We start from the raw sequence: 17,226 nt of genomic DNA on the forward strand, positions 1-17,226 counted from the left end.
GGGAGCTATATACTATGGGGGAGCACAGGGGGCTATATACTATTGGGGAGCACAGTGGGCTATATACTATTGGGGAGCACAGGGGGCTATATACTATGGGGGGCACAGGGGGCTATATACTATGGGGGAGCACAGGGCAGCTATATACTATGGGGGAGCACAGGGGGCTATATACTATGCGGGAGCACAGGGGGCTATATACTATGGGGGAGCACAGGGGAGCTATATACTATTGGGGAGCACAGGGGCTATATACTATTGGGGAGCACAATGGGCTATATACTATTAGGAGGAGAGCACAGGGGGCTATATACTATTGGGGAGCACAGGGGGCTATATACTATGGGGGAGCACAGGGGGCTATATACTATGAGGGAGCACAGGGGAGCTATATACTATGGGGGAGCACAGGGGGCTATATACTATGCGGGAGCACAGGGGGCTATATACTATGGGGGAGCACAGGGGGCTAAATACTATGAAGGAGCACAGGGGAGCTATATACTATGGGGGAGCACAGGGGGCTATATACTAAGGGGGGGGGCACAGGGGGCTATATACTATGGGGGAGCACAGGGGAGCTATATACTACTGGGGAGCACAGGGGGCTATTTACTATTGGGGAGCACAGGGGGCTATATACTATGGGGGAGCACAGGGGGCTATATACTATGGGGGAGCACAGGGGGCTATATACTATAGGGGAGCACAGGGGAGCTATATACTACTGGGGAGCACAGGGGGCTATATACTATTGGGGAGCACAGGGGGCTATACACTATTGGGGAGCACAGGGGAGCTATATACTATTGGGGAGCACAGGGGAGCTATATACTATTGGGGAGCACAGGGGAGCTATATACTATGGGGAGCACAGGGGAGCTATATACTATTGGGGAGCTATATACTATTGGGGAGCAAAGGGAGCTGTATACTATTGGGGAGCACAGGGGTCTATATACTATTGGGGAGCACAGGAGGCTATATACTATTGGGGAGCACAGGGGGCTATATACTATGGGGGGGAGCTCAGGGGGGCTATATACTATTGGGGAGAGCACAGGGGTGCTATATACTATTGGGGGAGAGCTCAGGGGGGCTATATACTATTGTGGGAGAGCATAGGGGGGCTATATACTATTGGAGAGCACAGGGGGGCTATATACTATTGGGGGAGAGCACAGGGGGGCTATATACTATTGTGGGAGAGCACAGGGGGGGGCAATATACTACTGGTGAGAGTGCACAGGGGGGCTATATACTATTGGGGAGAGCACAGGGGGGCTATATACTATTGGGGGAGAGCACAGAGGGGCTATATACTATTGGGGGGAAGCACAGGGGGGCTATATACAATTGTGGGAGAGCACAGGGGGGCTATATACTATTGTGGGAGAGCATAGGGGGGCTATATACTTTTGGAGAGCACAGGGGGGGCTATATACTATTGTGGGAGAGCACAGGGGGGCTATATACTATTGTGGGAGAGCACAGGGGGGCAATATACTACTGGGGAGAGTGCACAGGGGGGCTATATACTAATGGGGGAGCGCACAGGAGGGCTGTATATAACTGGAGGAGCACATGAGGGTCTATATACTACAGGGACACCTTAAAACTATGGAGGCACAGAGAGGTGTAGCTATGTAGGGGTACAGAGGGGTACAAGGGACCTAGCTACTGTATGTGTTGGAGCCTAAAATATTTGTCTGGCAGATTCTGGAGAGAAGATTCACAGCCAGGAGAAGACTTCAAGGTGGCCCAGGCTGGATGGAGAGAAAAAGAAAAGGTGACAGACTCTGATCGGAGAAGACGCCCCCGGTGAGTCACTGGATGTAACTACACTCTGCTATAGGGTTGTAGTGTTAAAGGTCATGATGTGGCGGTATTATATAATGGTATCATTGGTGATATCTTTCTGTTTTGTTTAGTGCAGTTTTTATGTAATATGTAATCACTGTATGGTGGAAATAGTGTTATAAGGTAACTACTGTATGTATTGGGGCTCTTGATACAGTGTGGGAGCAAATTCAGTACATTATACAATGTGGGGGGGGGGGGGCACTCTTGAGGGCTGTGCACTGGGCCCACCAATGTATTAAAACGGCCCTGACTGCGGGGACTGCCTGTGTGATGTCCCCTGGTTAGCTCTGCAGGACGTTTGTCCTGACACTATGGACAAACGATGGGAGAACGATGTTTGTAGAACTGCAGGGCAAACACTCAGCAGCAGGGGGCGGCATCACAAAGTACAGGGGATAGAGGGAGACTGGCCTGTCAGCTGCTGCTCGGAGCATCCTGTGAGGTAGGATAACCTCTGACCCCTAGCCCTCTCCCGCCCGGACCTCGGAGAGATAGTGACAGCTCCCTCCTCCTCCTCATGTAAGTGTAAACTGTCTCTGATAAGAGGTGTGTGTGTGTGCGTGTGTTTTATTTCTACAGGAGCGGTGACATTATAGGACTACAACTCCCAATGTGGTCTGTCTGCTGTCTGTGCCCCCCTCCCCCCAAAGACACAGACAGACCACACTGGGAGTTGTAGTCCAACACTGTCTATATAGAAAGCAGCCCTGTGACTGCAGCTCTTGTGGGACTAAAAAAACTCATTATGCATAGTAAGCAGGCAGTTACAGAATGGAGGTGTCTGGTATGGCAGCGCTATATAGTCACAGTGTGGCGGTATTGTTCAGGTCTGGTGTGGCGGTGTTCTCCAGTCACAGTGTGGCGGTATTGTTCAGGTCTGGTATGGCAGTGTTATCCAGTCACAGTATGGCGGTATTGGTCAGGTCTGGTATGGGAGTATTATCCAGTCACAATATGGTGGTATTGGTCAGGTCTGGTATGGGAGTATTATCCAGTCCCAATATGGCGGTATAGGTCAGGTCCGCTGTGGCGGTGTTACGCAGTCACTGTATGGTGGTATTGGTCAGGTCTGGTGTGGTGGTGTTATCCAGTCACAGTGTGGGGGGGAGGGGGGGGCCCATTGGAAAGTTTGCTATGGGGCCCAACCATTTCTAGTTACGCCCCTGCTCCAAAGAATCTATAGAGTACCGCATGCGAGTACACATCTTTGGTAACAGTCCTTCCCCTGCAGTAGCTATTTATGGACTTAAACATTCAGCTAAGGAGGGTGAGCCAGAATATGGGTCAGATGTTAGACACTTTGTGGAAAAGGACTTTTATGTGGATGATTGTTTAAAATCACTGCCTACTAATGAAGCTGCAATTAGCCTTCTTAAGAGAGCTCAAGAAATGCTAGCCAGTTCAAACTTAAGACTCCATAAAATCGCCTCCAATAGTAAGGAGTTAATGGAAGCCTTTCCTTCTCATGACCACTCAAATGATTTAAAGGACTTAGATTTGGGCACTGATGCTCTTCCTATGCAACGTATCCTTGGTCTGCTCTGGGACTTGAAGTGTGACATCTTGACCTTCCAAGTCAGCAAGGAGGAAAAGCCTTTCACCCGGAGGGGAGTTTTGTCTGCTGTAAACAGTGTGTATGACCCTTTAGGATTTGCAGCTCCTGTTACTATCCAAGGCAAAGCAATACTAAGAGACTTGACTCATGACACTGCAGACTGGGACGATCCACTTCCCATTGGAGAGAGAGATCTGTGGGTAGAGTGGAAGAACTCATTAGCTGAATTATCTAATCTCTATGTTGCACGTCCATGTGCTCCTGTGCCATCTACAGAAGTTCCATCACAAAAAATTTGTGTGTTCTCTGATGCATCCGTTAAAGCCATTGCTGCTGTAGCCTATTTGAAAACAGTAGACATCCAAGGGCAATGCCATATAGGGTTTATAATGGGCAAAGCAAAACTCACTCCACTTCCTGAGCACACAATACCCAGACTAGAACTGTGTGCTGCAGTATTAGCAGTTGAGCTGGCTGAGCTGATCACAATAGAAATGAACATTGAGATCAGAGACACTGAGTTTTACACAGACAGCAAAGTAGTCTTGGGCTATATATACAATGAAACCAGATGTTTCTATGTTTATGTCAACAACAGGGTTCTAAGAATCCGGAGGTCAACCTGCCCAAAACAATGGCATTTCGTACCCACTGATCATAATCCTGCAGACTTAGCAACTAGATCAGTTCCTGCTAATCTCCTTAAAGAAACAATATGGTTTCTTAGGTTCTTGTACAACTCATTACACAGCACTACCGATCCAGATATGTTTGAACTATTGAATGCAGACATAGATGCAGAAATACGTCCTCAAATATCAACACTATGTACAATGATGACAGATAACCACCTCGAATCTCACAGATTCAGGAGATTCTCGACCTGGAAGTCTCTTGTTCGTGCTATCACTTCTTTAACCCACATAGCTCACTCTTTTAAAGATGCCTCAGCTTCTCATGTTAATGGATGCAAAGGCTGTATACAAGATAGACTGTAGATAGCTGATATAGCCTCGACGCAGGACTTGCAAGATGTTCTCTAAAGTATTATTCATAAAATTGGTTTAAAGAGCAAAGCGTTTCGGCAACGTACTGCCGCCTTTATCAAGGAGCTTGATAAAGGCGGCAGTACGTCGCCGAAACGCGTTGCTCATTAAACCAATTTTATGAATAATACTGGAGAGTACGTCTTGCAAGTCCTGCGCCGAGGCTATATCAGCTATCTACAGTCTATCTTGTATACACATTTGGCAAGTATCGGCATCTAGACGGGGGCCGACCACTACCACTGTTTGCCTGGCTGCGGACTTCTGTGTTATATTGGGCTTTGCTAGTGTTGTGCCTATTGTACGCACAACACGAGAAGGTTAGTCTACAACTTGCTTTTTATATTGGAAATTCCACTCCATTGAGCTACTACACTATATGAGCACCCCTCTCTGTTCATGTTTGTCCGTTCTTCTATGGATGCAAAGGCTGGCACCGCTGTGAAAATGTCTACACAGTAGCTGAACTAGATAAGTCTAAGAGTATGATAATTCAGATTGTTAAGCAGGAAACCTATACTAAGGAAATTGACAACATCATCAACAAGAGACCTATCCCTACAGACAGTGCCTTAAAGAAACTTGATCCATTTATCGATGGAAATGGCCTGCTAAGAGTTGGAGGCCACCTTAAAATGGCCAGAATAGACTTTACAGAGAAATATCCAGTAATAATTCGTAGTCATAATCACATTGCTAGTTTGTTAGTGCAGCATTACCATGCTCAGGTAAGACATCAGGGCCGACTGTTCACAGAAGGTGCTTTACGAACTGCTGGTTTCTGGAAAGTTGGAGCAAAGAGATGTGCGAGCAAATTTATTTTCAAATGTGTTACTTGTTGCAAACTCAGAGGTATTTTTCAAACACAGAAGATGGCTAATCTTCCAGCCAACAGGCTTAGTGCAAACCCCCCGTTCACCAACATTGGTCTTGATGTATTTGGTCCATGGTCTGTAGCCACCCTGTACACCAGAGGAAACCAAGCAAACAGTAAGCGCTGGGCAGTAATGTTCACCTGTATGTCGATCCGCGCTGTTCACATAGAGGTAATCGAATCTAAGTTTCATAAATGCATTCAGGCGTTATTCAGGCGTTTCATTGCCATCAGAGGACCTGTGAAAAATGTTCGGTCTGACAGAGGCACAAACTTTATTGGGGCAGTCAAAGAGCTACAAATTCCTACAAAACTGGATTTTAGCAGTGTCCAAAGATACCTAAGTGAACAAGGCTGTACTTGGACATTTAATCCACCACACTCTTCTCACATGGGTGGAAGTTGGAAGAGGATGGTCTTTATAGCACGTAGAATCCTTGACTCCATATTCCTACAAATGGGTACAGCAAGACTTACTCATGAGTGCTTAACTACTTTCATGGCAGAAGTCTCAGCCATCATTAATGCCAGACCTTTGACTTTAGTCTCAAACTTCTACCTTCAGAAAACTGAGATGGTGGCATCCATGGATACCAGGCGGGGAATGTGATGCCTCCAGCATCTGCTGTCTACTGTACAGACTCCATCTAGTGGCTGACTTTGCCTTTATGTATTTTGACCCTCCACTTTCACCATCCCTCCTCAGTAGAAGTGATGCACCCTGGGAAAAAGAACCCCATTACCTCACAAAGCTGAAGTGAAAAGACTTATGTGTTCATCCTCCCATGTGGCAGCATTGCTGGTAAGCTCAGGGAGTCACCTGTACCATCTCCTTACCGATCCTCACAGACTTCCATGTGTTGTTGCAGCCAGCTGCACTTTGATGTAGTTTTTACCTCAGACTGGCTCCCTCATGTTATGTACATATGTGTACATGTAGTTATGTGTCAGCCATTTTGTCATTTATTGTTTTGTGTTTCTTCTTAGAAGCAAATGTTTATTCATATTTTCTCACTGTTATTTCACAGTTTCACCATCTCCTATGATTCAATAAATACTTCATCATACAGACTAGACTCATACAGTCTCCATCATTGAAGAATAGGTGGTTTACCTGTATGTCAAACTGAACATTCGCCTCAAGGGCAGCGTGTAGCCAGGACAGAACAGTCATTGTCCTGTTGTAGGATGAAATTGGCTCCAATCAAGTGCTGTCCACTGGGTATGGCATGGCGTTGCAAAATTGAGTGATAACCTTCCTTATTCAGAATCCCTTTTACCCTGTACAAATCTCCCATCTTACCAGCACCAAAGCAACCCCAGACCATCACATTACCTCCACCATGCTTAACAAATGGCGTCAGGCATTCTTCCAGCATCTTTTCATTTGTTCTGTGTCTCACAAACATTCTTCTTTGTGATCCAAACACCTCAAACTTGGATTCATCCGTCCACAACATTTTTTTCCAGTCTTCCTCTGTCCAATGTCTGTGTTCTTTTGCCCATCTTAATCTTTTTCTTTTATTGGACAGTCTCAGATATGGCTTTTTCTTTGCCACTCTGCCCTGAATCAAAATCCCTAAGCCGCCTTTTCACTGTAGATGTTGACACTGGTGTTTTGCGGGTACTATTTAATGAAGATGCCAGTTGGGGACCTGTGAGGCGTCTGTTTCTCAAACTAGAGACTCTAATGTGCTTATCTTCTTGCTTAGTTGTGCAACGCGGACTCCCACTTCTTTTTCTACTCTGGTTAGAGCCTGTTTGTGCTGTCCTCTGAAGGGAGTAGTACACACTGTTGTAGGAAATCTTCAATTTCTTAGCAATTTCTTGCATGGAACAGCCTTCATGTCTAAGAACAAGAATAGACTGTCTAGTTTCAGATGAAAATTGTCTTTTTCTGTCCATTTTGAGCGTTTAATTGACCCCACAAATGTGATGCTCCAGAAACTCAATCTGCTCAAAGGAAGGTCAGTTTTGTAGCTTCTGTAACGAGCTAGACTGTTTTCAGATGTGTGAACATGATTGCACAAGGGTTTTCTAATCATCAATTAGCCTTCTGAGCCAATGAGCAAACACATTGTACCATTAGAACACTGGAGTGCTAGTTGCTGGAAATGGGCCTCTATACACCTATGTAGATATTGCACCAAAAAACAGACATTTGCAGCTAGAATAGTCATTTACCACATTAGCAATGTATAGAGTGTATTTCTTTAAAGTAAGGACTAGTTTAAAGTTATCTTCATTGAAAAGTACAGTGCTTTTCCTGAAAAAATAAGGACATTTCAATGTGACCCCAAACTTTTGAACGGTAGTGTATATAACCACGTAACGACTGAACAAACCATGGAAAATATCATTAACAACACGCTGTTAAACGGCAGGGCATTACTCAGCCCAAAAGGCATCAGCAAGTACTTAACCCCTTAACGACAAAGTGCGTATATTTACGCCCTATTGCCGGTAAGGGGCTTCAGAACGGGGCCGCGTGGCGACCCCGCTCTGAACCGCCACGATCCCAGGTGCCGTCCGGGACCGCGGCTATTAGCGGGCATGGTCCGATTGCCATGCCCGCTAATCAGGTAAGTGGATGCAGCTGTCAAAGTTGACAGCTGCATCCGATTACCGGATGCAGCATTTCCCTGGTGTCTAGTGGCGGAGATTGATCCCCCGGGACGTTGTCCGTGACCCCGACTCAGCAATTATTTGATTTTGGCTGCAGCAGCCAAAAGCAAACGAGTGCCGATCTCATTGATCTTTGCTGTATAAGTATACAGCAAAGATCTCAATGAGAGATCAAAGTGTATATACTAGAAGTCCCCCAGGGGGGCTTCTAGTATAAGTGTAAAAAAATAAAAATAAAGTGTTGTTGTCAATAAAAAGCCCCCTCCTCTAAAAAAAGTTTGAATCACCCCCCTTTTCCCAGGTAAAAATAAATAAATAAACATGTTTGCTATCGCCGCGTGCGTAATTGCCCGAACTATTACATTCTAGATCTTGTACGGTAAACAGCGTAAGTGCCAAAAAATCCCAAAGTGCAAAATTGCGCATTTTTGGTCGCATCAAATCCAGAAAAATTTTAATAAAAAGCGATCAAAAAGTCGCATATGCGCAATCAAGGTATCGATAGAAAGTAAACATTATGTTGCAAAAAATTACACCTCACACAGCCCCATAGACCAAAGGATAAAAGCGCTATAAGCATGGGAATGGAGCAATTTTAAGGAACATATATTTGTTATCAATGGTTTGAATTTTTTACAGGCCATCAAATAAAAGAAAAGTTATACATGTTCTATATCGTTTTAATGTAACGACTTGAGGAACATATATAACAAGTCAGTTTTACCCCAGGGCGAATGGCGTAAAAACAAATACCCCCCAAATAAACAAAATGCAGGGTTTTTTTTTTCAATTTCACCAAATTTTTTTTTTTTTGTCATTGCAAAGTACAATTAGTGGCGCAAAAAATAAGGGCTCATATGGCCTTTTAAGCACAAGGAGGAAAAAACGAAAATGTAAAAATCGAAATTGGCTCTGTCCTTAAGGGGTTAAAATGCCCCTCGGGGGTGTTAACCTCTTAACGACGCATGACGGGTATACCCGTCATGCGGCCGTTAAGAGTAAACAGAGAGGGCTCCCGGCGTGAGCTCTCTCTGCAGCGCGCGGCCCCCGGTTGCTAAGTGCAGCCAGGGACCACGTGTATTAGCCGGCGCGGCCGATCGCCGCGGCCGGCTAATTAACTATTCAAATGCCACTGTCAAAGCTGACAGCTGCATTTGAATAGCAGCTGTGCCCCCTCTCCCTGGTGTCCAGTGGGGGATCTCCCCCCCGCGATGCGTTCGCGGAGGGGAGATCCGTTCTAATGAGTCGGCCGGGGCTCAGCGTCGGAATGACGCTGATCCCGGCTCGGCAATCTATTCAGATGGTCTGCAGCAGACCATTATAATAGAGCACCGATCTGATGGATCATTGCTCTATTATATACACAGGATTGATCTCAATGGGAGATTAGTTCTGTGTATATAGAAGTCCCCCAGGGGGCTTCATATTACTGTAAGGGAAAGTTAAAAAAAGTGTTTTTATTAATAAAAAATCCCCTCCACTAATAAAAGTCTGAATCACCCCCCTTTTCCCATTTTACAAATAAAAATAAATAAATAAATAAATAAATAAACATGTTTTTTATCACCGCGTGCGTAATTGCCCGAACTATTAATTAATCACATTCCTGATCTCGCACGGTAAACGGTGTAAGCGCAAAAAAATCCCAAAGTGCAAAATTGCGCATTTTTGGTCACATCAAATCCTGAAAAAATGTACTATAAAGCGATCAAAAAGTCGCATATGCGCAATCAAGGTACCGATAGAAAGAACACATCATGGCGCAAAAAATGACACCTGACACAGCCCCATAGACCAAAGGATAAAAGCGCTATTAGCCTGGGAATAGAGTGATTTTAAGGAACGTATATTTGTTAACAATGGTTTTAATTTTTTACAGGCCATCAGATACAATAAAAGTTATATATGTTGTATATCGTTTTAATCGTAATGACTTGAGGAACATAAATAACAACTAAGTTTTTCCATAGGACACACGGCATAAAAATGAAGCCCCCCCAAAGAAAAATAATTGCCGTTTTTTTTCAATTTCACTGCGCATATAATTTTTTTCTGGTTTCGCAGTAGTACAATTAGTGACGCAAAAAATAAGGGCTCATGTGGGTCTGTAGGTGTAAAATGCAAGTGCTATGGCCTTTTAAGCACATGGAGGAAAAAACGAAAACGCAAAAACGAAAGTTAGCACGGTCCTTAAAGGGTTAAAGGCCATTTTCCATCCGTCATCCTCCCTGATCCTGATCAAATTGTATGCACCTCGAAGGTCGATTTTGGAATATCAACGGGCACCTATCACCTTTTTCAGGAGATCTGAAATCAGGGGGAGTGGATGCTGGTCTTTTAGGGTACAAACACACACAGCATATACGCTGCGTATTTACTGCTGCGATACGCAGCAGATTAGATCTAAATAACTGAACACAACATCAAATCTGCACCACCAAATCTGCTGCGTATACGCTGTGTGTGTTTGTACCCTTATAGTGATTTTATCTAGTTCCCTGTTATCAATACAGGGACGCAGACCTCCGTCCTTCTTTTCAATGAAGAAGAAGCCAGCACTGAGTACCATAGGTGACACAGACAGGCAAATGTGACCCTTCCTCAGACTGTCTTGTGTGTACTGGCGCATCGACTCTCGTACTGGGGGGAACAAGTTACGGCCTTAGGGAAACTTGGCCCCAGGCACGAGATTTATGGCACAGTCATAAGGACAGTGGGGAGGCAAGGCGTCAGCAACAGCTTCATCAAAAACATCTCTAAAATCTGAGAGATATCTCGGGAGATTTACAGTATCGCTAACCGTACACACTGATGGACTAACGTGGGTTAGATGAGAAGCACAGGAACTTCCCCACTTGACCAGTTTTGTGGTTCTATAAATTAAGATCGGTCATGTAGACGTAACCAAGGAAGACCAAGGATAATATCTGCAGCCAGCTTGTCCATAACAGAAAATGACATGTCTTCACGGTGAAGACATCCGACCTTCATAGTCACTTCTAGGGTACGGAACTTAAAGAATACAGTGCACTGTGTGGTGTTACAGGTAGAGAATACAGAGTACTGTGTGGTGTTAAAGGTAGAGAATACAGCGTGCTGTGTGGTGTTACAGGTAGAGAATACAGCGTGCTGTGTGGGTGTGACCACAATGAAATCATAAATTACTGCAAATAATTCAGTAACACAATGAAACTGAAATGTGTGAACACAGCCTAGATGTTCTGTAACAGCTTTGGGTGGGGAATAGGCAGGGTGGAGGACTATGATGAGCTGAGGCAAAGCATTGCAGTCTGGAACCTGTAGTACTGTGAACTAGAACTGATAAACCAGGAAGTGCAGAAACACAAAACAGAACAAAACCCCCCAAAACAAATGGATTTTTGGTAGTTTCAAAAATGGAATAGAGAGGTAAGTAATGCTTTATGCTTCTGCAGAAGTTTCATTTTTTTTAACCTCTACCTGGAGTTCCCCTTTAAGGAGTGCTTGCTTTTATGTCTGGAAGTCTTTTTTAAAATGGGTTTTCTTACAGCGTTGCTCAGCAGCCCTGGATACTCAATTTAGTTGTTTGTTTAGGTCAGTAATCCAGGGCTTTCTGTCGATGTGTCATATTCTGTTATCCTTGAGAGGAGTAATTGTAGAGTTGTAAGGTAATTGTGGAGTTATAAAAGGTATAGAAGGTATGGTGGAGAGTCAGAGAGTGTTTGAATGTTAAAGTGGCTAAGCTTCCTACGAAGGTGAGCAAGGTCCTTGTCTGGGTGGCAGTTAAGGAAATGAGAGAAAATAATGTTAGAAGGTTGTGCTTATAGATGTGGAGAGGTGTGCTAGTGAGGTCAGATATCGGACAGAGGCGGGTAAAATTAAGTCCAGTGTGTGGCCTTTTTGTGCCATAGAAGAACACTGTGTGATGCCAAAGGAAGTCAGCTGAAGGGTTTGGTGGCAGCTGTTTGGGATGTGTTGATGGGGATGCTGAAGTTTCCCATGGTGATGACGGGAATGTCTGTAGAGAGGAAGTAGCCAAATGGTGAATTGCTCCAGGAAGGTGGCTGCAGAGCCTGGTAGTCAGTAAATGATGGCCACTTGGAGGTTTAAGAGAAAGTTTGCAGAACCTTGGCCTTTACCCACCCTGCTACATACTAAATTACCAGAACTCCCCCCAGAAATTCAGAGAAGTGTTATCTTTAAAGACACCATTGCCACATGGAAGGCGATACGAAAATTATATTGTTTACCCTTTTGCCTATCGAAATTATTTCCTCTGTGGCATTCACCACTTTACCCACCTGACTAAGACAAATTGGATTACTTAGAATGGCAGAGTGCACATGTTTCTTCTGTTGGGGATCTGCTGGATACTAATTCCAACACTTTCTTTTCATGGGATATTGTCAGAACACGATTTAAATTGTCTTCTTTTCATTTACCTCAATATGATTCTATAATTGAATTTCTTACTTTCAGAGTACGGGACATAGCAGAAGCAGAAAGTGATATGGAATTTGATAATCTATTCCCAACGCCACCGGTACATAATTCTTTATCACATACATATGGAGAACTTAGATCACGGTCTCAAAAGAATTTATCTAGAAACATTTTTTTTTTTAAATGGTCCTCCGTAATTTTTTCAGAGGATCTGACCCAACAAATATTGAGAGGATCTCAACTAGTGCATTCTCCCACTCCTAATGTGGTTCTACGTAAAATACATTTCCGCTTTATACACAAGGCTATATATGCCTTTAATATTCCTTTTTCTAACTCCAACACTCCTCACATAAACAGTTGCCCGAAATGTTCACTTCCTAAAGCAGACTTGTTTCACTGTGCCTGGGCCTTTACGTGAGTGCAGGAATTTTGGGACTCTGTGCGGCTCTATCTTTTATCCACTTGGGGCAATGCCATACCACTTCTCCTTCTTAAAATATGGAATGAATCCCGGCACTCGCTGGTGTAGATTGCTACAATAGATGTTTATTACATCAACGCTGCACGCGTATCGACCATATCGGTCTTTATCAACAGCATGCTTCACAGTGATACAATGGACATTTAAATACACGTAGTCTGGCGCCAAACTGTGACGTCATGGGTATCATAGTAACTTCTCCTTCTTAGTTATCTTTTTAATTTTTTTTTAAATAGACTCTACTACTTCCTCTCCTAAATCACTTACTTCTAAAGGAATTCATTTAACACTATTAGTTTCCCTGAAATATGTATAGTGAGAAAAAGATCAGGCACTCACCCATCAACGTGTCGAATATCATCTTTATTTATTCATAGAAAAGTCATAAAAACGCAGGGAGAGGGAGCATGGCAAGCAGGTCTCAGCGATGCACGTTTCGTATCAAACAAACACTTCCTCTAGCTAGAGGAGCTAGAGGAAGTGTTTGTTTGACACGAAATGTGCGTCGCTGAGACCTGCTCTTGGGGGGAATACCCCTTTAAGTTCCATCAGGAGCGGCTGATACAAGCTATGGGAGAGCAAGTGCTCTTCCCTTTGTTTATCTTAGAGCGGGCGCATCCCCCCTCCTGGCAGTACCCCTAGGACCATGATTGTGAAAATCTTATGCTCAAATGATCATGATGCAATTCTAAAACGTGCGCGTGCTCTAGATGATATTAGATACAACGACTCTAGAATTGCCCTTTACCCCGACTTTTCAAGGATGACACAGATCAGAAGTAGCTCTTTTAGGGAAGTTACAAAACGGCTTAAAAATCTGGGTATTTCTTTCTCACTCATTTCCAGTAAAGCTCTGAGTGGTGTATAAAAACTCTCTCCATTTTTTTGATAACCCTGGTGAGGTCAGGAATTGGTTGGATCCATCCAGAGGGTTTAGAATAGGACTACTGATGTTATTAAAGCTTAATGGAATATTCTGTAATTTGTAATATACGGCTTAGGTGGGGGATGGGGGAGGGAGCGGGCAGGATGCGTGGCTTAGGTGAGAGTTGTAAGGCTTTTCCCTCGCAACAGTAGAGGTAGGGTTGGTGGGGTTGAGGGGCGGGGAGGTGGGGACTTGTGTCTGACCCCAAGGGGCAACATGTGGATGGGAGGGGCCCTTTCCCCCCCCCCCCTCTTCTCTCTTCTCTTCTCTCTTTAGCATTAATGGCTGGCAATATTAGGGTGGTAAGCTAGAATGTCAGAGGAATGTCAGATAGACGAGGAATTATCTATGGGGTTATAAACAAACATCTCCCTGCAATAATTATATTGTTAGAAACCCATGCAACGAAAGAAACTATTATCTCTATTAAAAGGAGTGGGCTAAAGTGGAATTCCATTCGTTTGACATCTCCTACTCTTCTGGCATCTCGGTTTTCATCCATGGTAAAATCAACTTTAATATTCTGCAAAGTAAGGTAGATGACAGGGGCTGGTATGTTTTTTTGTATGGTAATCTAAATGGGAAGAACATTGCTCTGGCGGGTATTTATATCCCTCCCCATATAGGAATGAGGTACTTTTGATCTTGGTGCAATTTTTAAAGAACATTTCTTACTATGCTTTGTTCATTATACGGGACTTCAATTGTTTAATGGACATGGCTCGTGACAGAAAGCTCTCTGGTTTGGGACAATGCACAGGTGGCTCTCCTCTGCAAAACCTCCTCCTGCTCCAAAAAATTGTGCAAATGATGCAGTGATTTCAGTTCAATGTAAGCACTGTACTGTATTTCCCAACAAGAGGAAGCAGCTGTGTGTCTGAGTATGATTAAAAAAAAAAAAAAAATCTGAGAACTTTTCAACAAATTAGAGATAAAGTGAGAAAACCAGTAAAGTGATAACATTATGACCTGCAGGGATATATTCTGGCTTAGGCTATTTTACACCCCCCAGTATAGAATATATCCCCTGGTTAATACTGTGGCCTGGGCCAGAACTGAGAAAACCAGTGACATGATAACTTGGAGGGATATAGTCTGGCCTAGACTGTTTTACACCCCCAAATATAGAGCTTATCCTCCGGGCTAGACTACACCCAGGTTTATAATATTGCCTAGGCTATATTACACCGTAAACTCGTTAATCTGGTTTATGGACCAACTTTGAAATTTACTCTAATGCGAGCAATGTATCCGGATACAACCAATTCCCACTTCCTTGGTTCATACAACTTCATATATAATGTATCCTAAACTGACTTGACATATGTCCATGTTCATGTGAGTATATGATATTTAGAAAAGCAACAACTCACGTTTAGTAGTCTTCACTTCGACTTGGATTTATTTTTGCAAATAAGCAAAAATAAATCCAAGTCGAAGTGAAGACTACTAAACGTGAGTTGTTGCTTTTCTAAATATCATATACTCACATGAACATGGACATATGTCAAGTCAGTTTAGGATACATTATATATGAAGTAGGCTATATTACACCCCTGTGTATGAAAATATATCTCATGGGGTTTACTGTGGCCTGGGTAAGGGGTGAGAAAACCAGTGCATACCTCCCAACTTTGCGGGGAGAAGAGAGGGACAGTCACGGCAATGTGCCACGCCCCCATAGCCACCCCCCTCATAACCGCATCACCTATTACCATTACATAAGAAACAAATATTATCACCAGGTCTTCACTACATAGTGACTTACTGTATACCCCCATATAATTACTACATAACATCCACTATGCAAAGAGCAGTACTCTCCCTTAGCAGTGACCATATAGCGGTAGATGAGGCTGTACACAGGCTCTGCAGACCTTATAGGTGATTGTATTGCAGGTATTCGGTGACTCACAGGGGACATCTTCTCTGCTTCAGTTTTGTGTTTCTTGCCATCTTTCCCCTCCCCTGTGCAGCAGTCCCCAAAGAGTATAGACCTCCCCCGTAGCAGCCCCTATATAGTATAGGCCCCATTCCTGTACATGAGCCCCCAAAAAGCACATAGTATAGCCCCCTTTGTAGCACCCACATAATATAACCCCTCCTTTTTAGCCCCCACATGGTATATAGTATGCCCCTATGTTGTATGCCTTTTAGTATCCCCTTAGTATGCCCCTTAGTATGCCTCTTAGTACCCCCTTAGTATGCCCCTTAGTATACCTCTTAGTACCCCCTTAGTATGCCCCTTAGTATACCTCTTAGTACCCCCTTAGTATACCCCTTAGTATGCCTCTTAGTACCCTTTTAGTATGCCCCTTAGTACGCCCTTTAGTACCCCCTTAGTATGCCTCTTAGTACTTAGTCTCTTGGAGCTGCTGGTGCAGGCTTCCTCTTTCGAGCGCAGCGGGGCTGGAAGAGGAAGCCTGCACCAGAAACGTGTGCATCTCCCCCGCGGCCCTTCAGTGTCGGGAGCGGCGTCAGGAGCTGCAAACACCTGGCCAGTAGGTGTCGCTGTGGGCGCTTATTAGGAGCGCTCACAGTGAAAGGGCTGCAGTTTGCACCTGGCAGCTGCAGATGCCGATGCGAACCCCAGGGCCTGTCCGGGGTGGGGGACAGCAGGACACATGGGGGCCGTCCCGGGAAGGCAGGACATCACCCTAAAACCGGGACTGTCCCGTCGGATCCAGGACAGTTGGAAGGTATGGCAATGAAGTAATAACATTATCATGCCTTCCAACTTTTTGGAAAGCCAAAGAGGGACACTTGTGATTCACTCTAGGAAAATTTTACAGAGATTTCTGTACTTTTTAATTCAAGGATACATTCACACATACGGGATCTGCTGCAGATTGATGCATTTAGTTCAATTGATATCTGCAGCAGATCCTGTATGTGTGATTGCATCCTTAGGTCCCATTCATACATTAGTAACCCTGTCTGTAATTGCGGACCTGCAGACAGGATTACAAATGTGTTTCTGTTACTGTCCCCATTTGCAGGGACCCACTGTCATATAGGTGATATGGACGCAAAATGGCTTAATCATTGTTTTGTGGCCAAATGGATCAGTAACACCTACAGATGTGTGTGTAGGGCCATATGATCTGCATGGGTGAAATGATGTGTGAAAAGGGCCATAATATCACATGAGTCATCTGAATATGACAATTTTTAGGATCCAACTTGGACAACATGATAAAATAATATGCAAGTTTGGGTCTATTATACAGTAAGAAACCAGACACTTTCTAGGGCAACTTAGAAAGTTTATCAATGCAAGTCTCATTCCTAGGTCAAAGAGATTGACATGTAATGGGCAAAGAGGGACAAAGGGATGTGGGTCAGAAAAAGGGACTGTCCCTCCAAAAGAGTAAGGTGTGACATTATGGCCCGGAGGGATATAATCTGGCCTAGGCTGTTTTACACCCCCAG

Source organism: Dendropsophus ebraccatus, chromosome 10 (genome assembly GCF_027789765.1).
Source record: "Dendropsophus ebraccatus isolate aDenEbr1 chromosome 10, aDenEbr1.pat, whole genome shotgun sequence".
Lineage (NCBI taxonomy): Eukaryota > Metazoa > Chordata > Amphibia > Anura > Hylidae > Dendropsophus > Dendropsophus ebraccatus.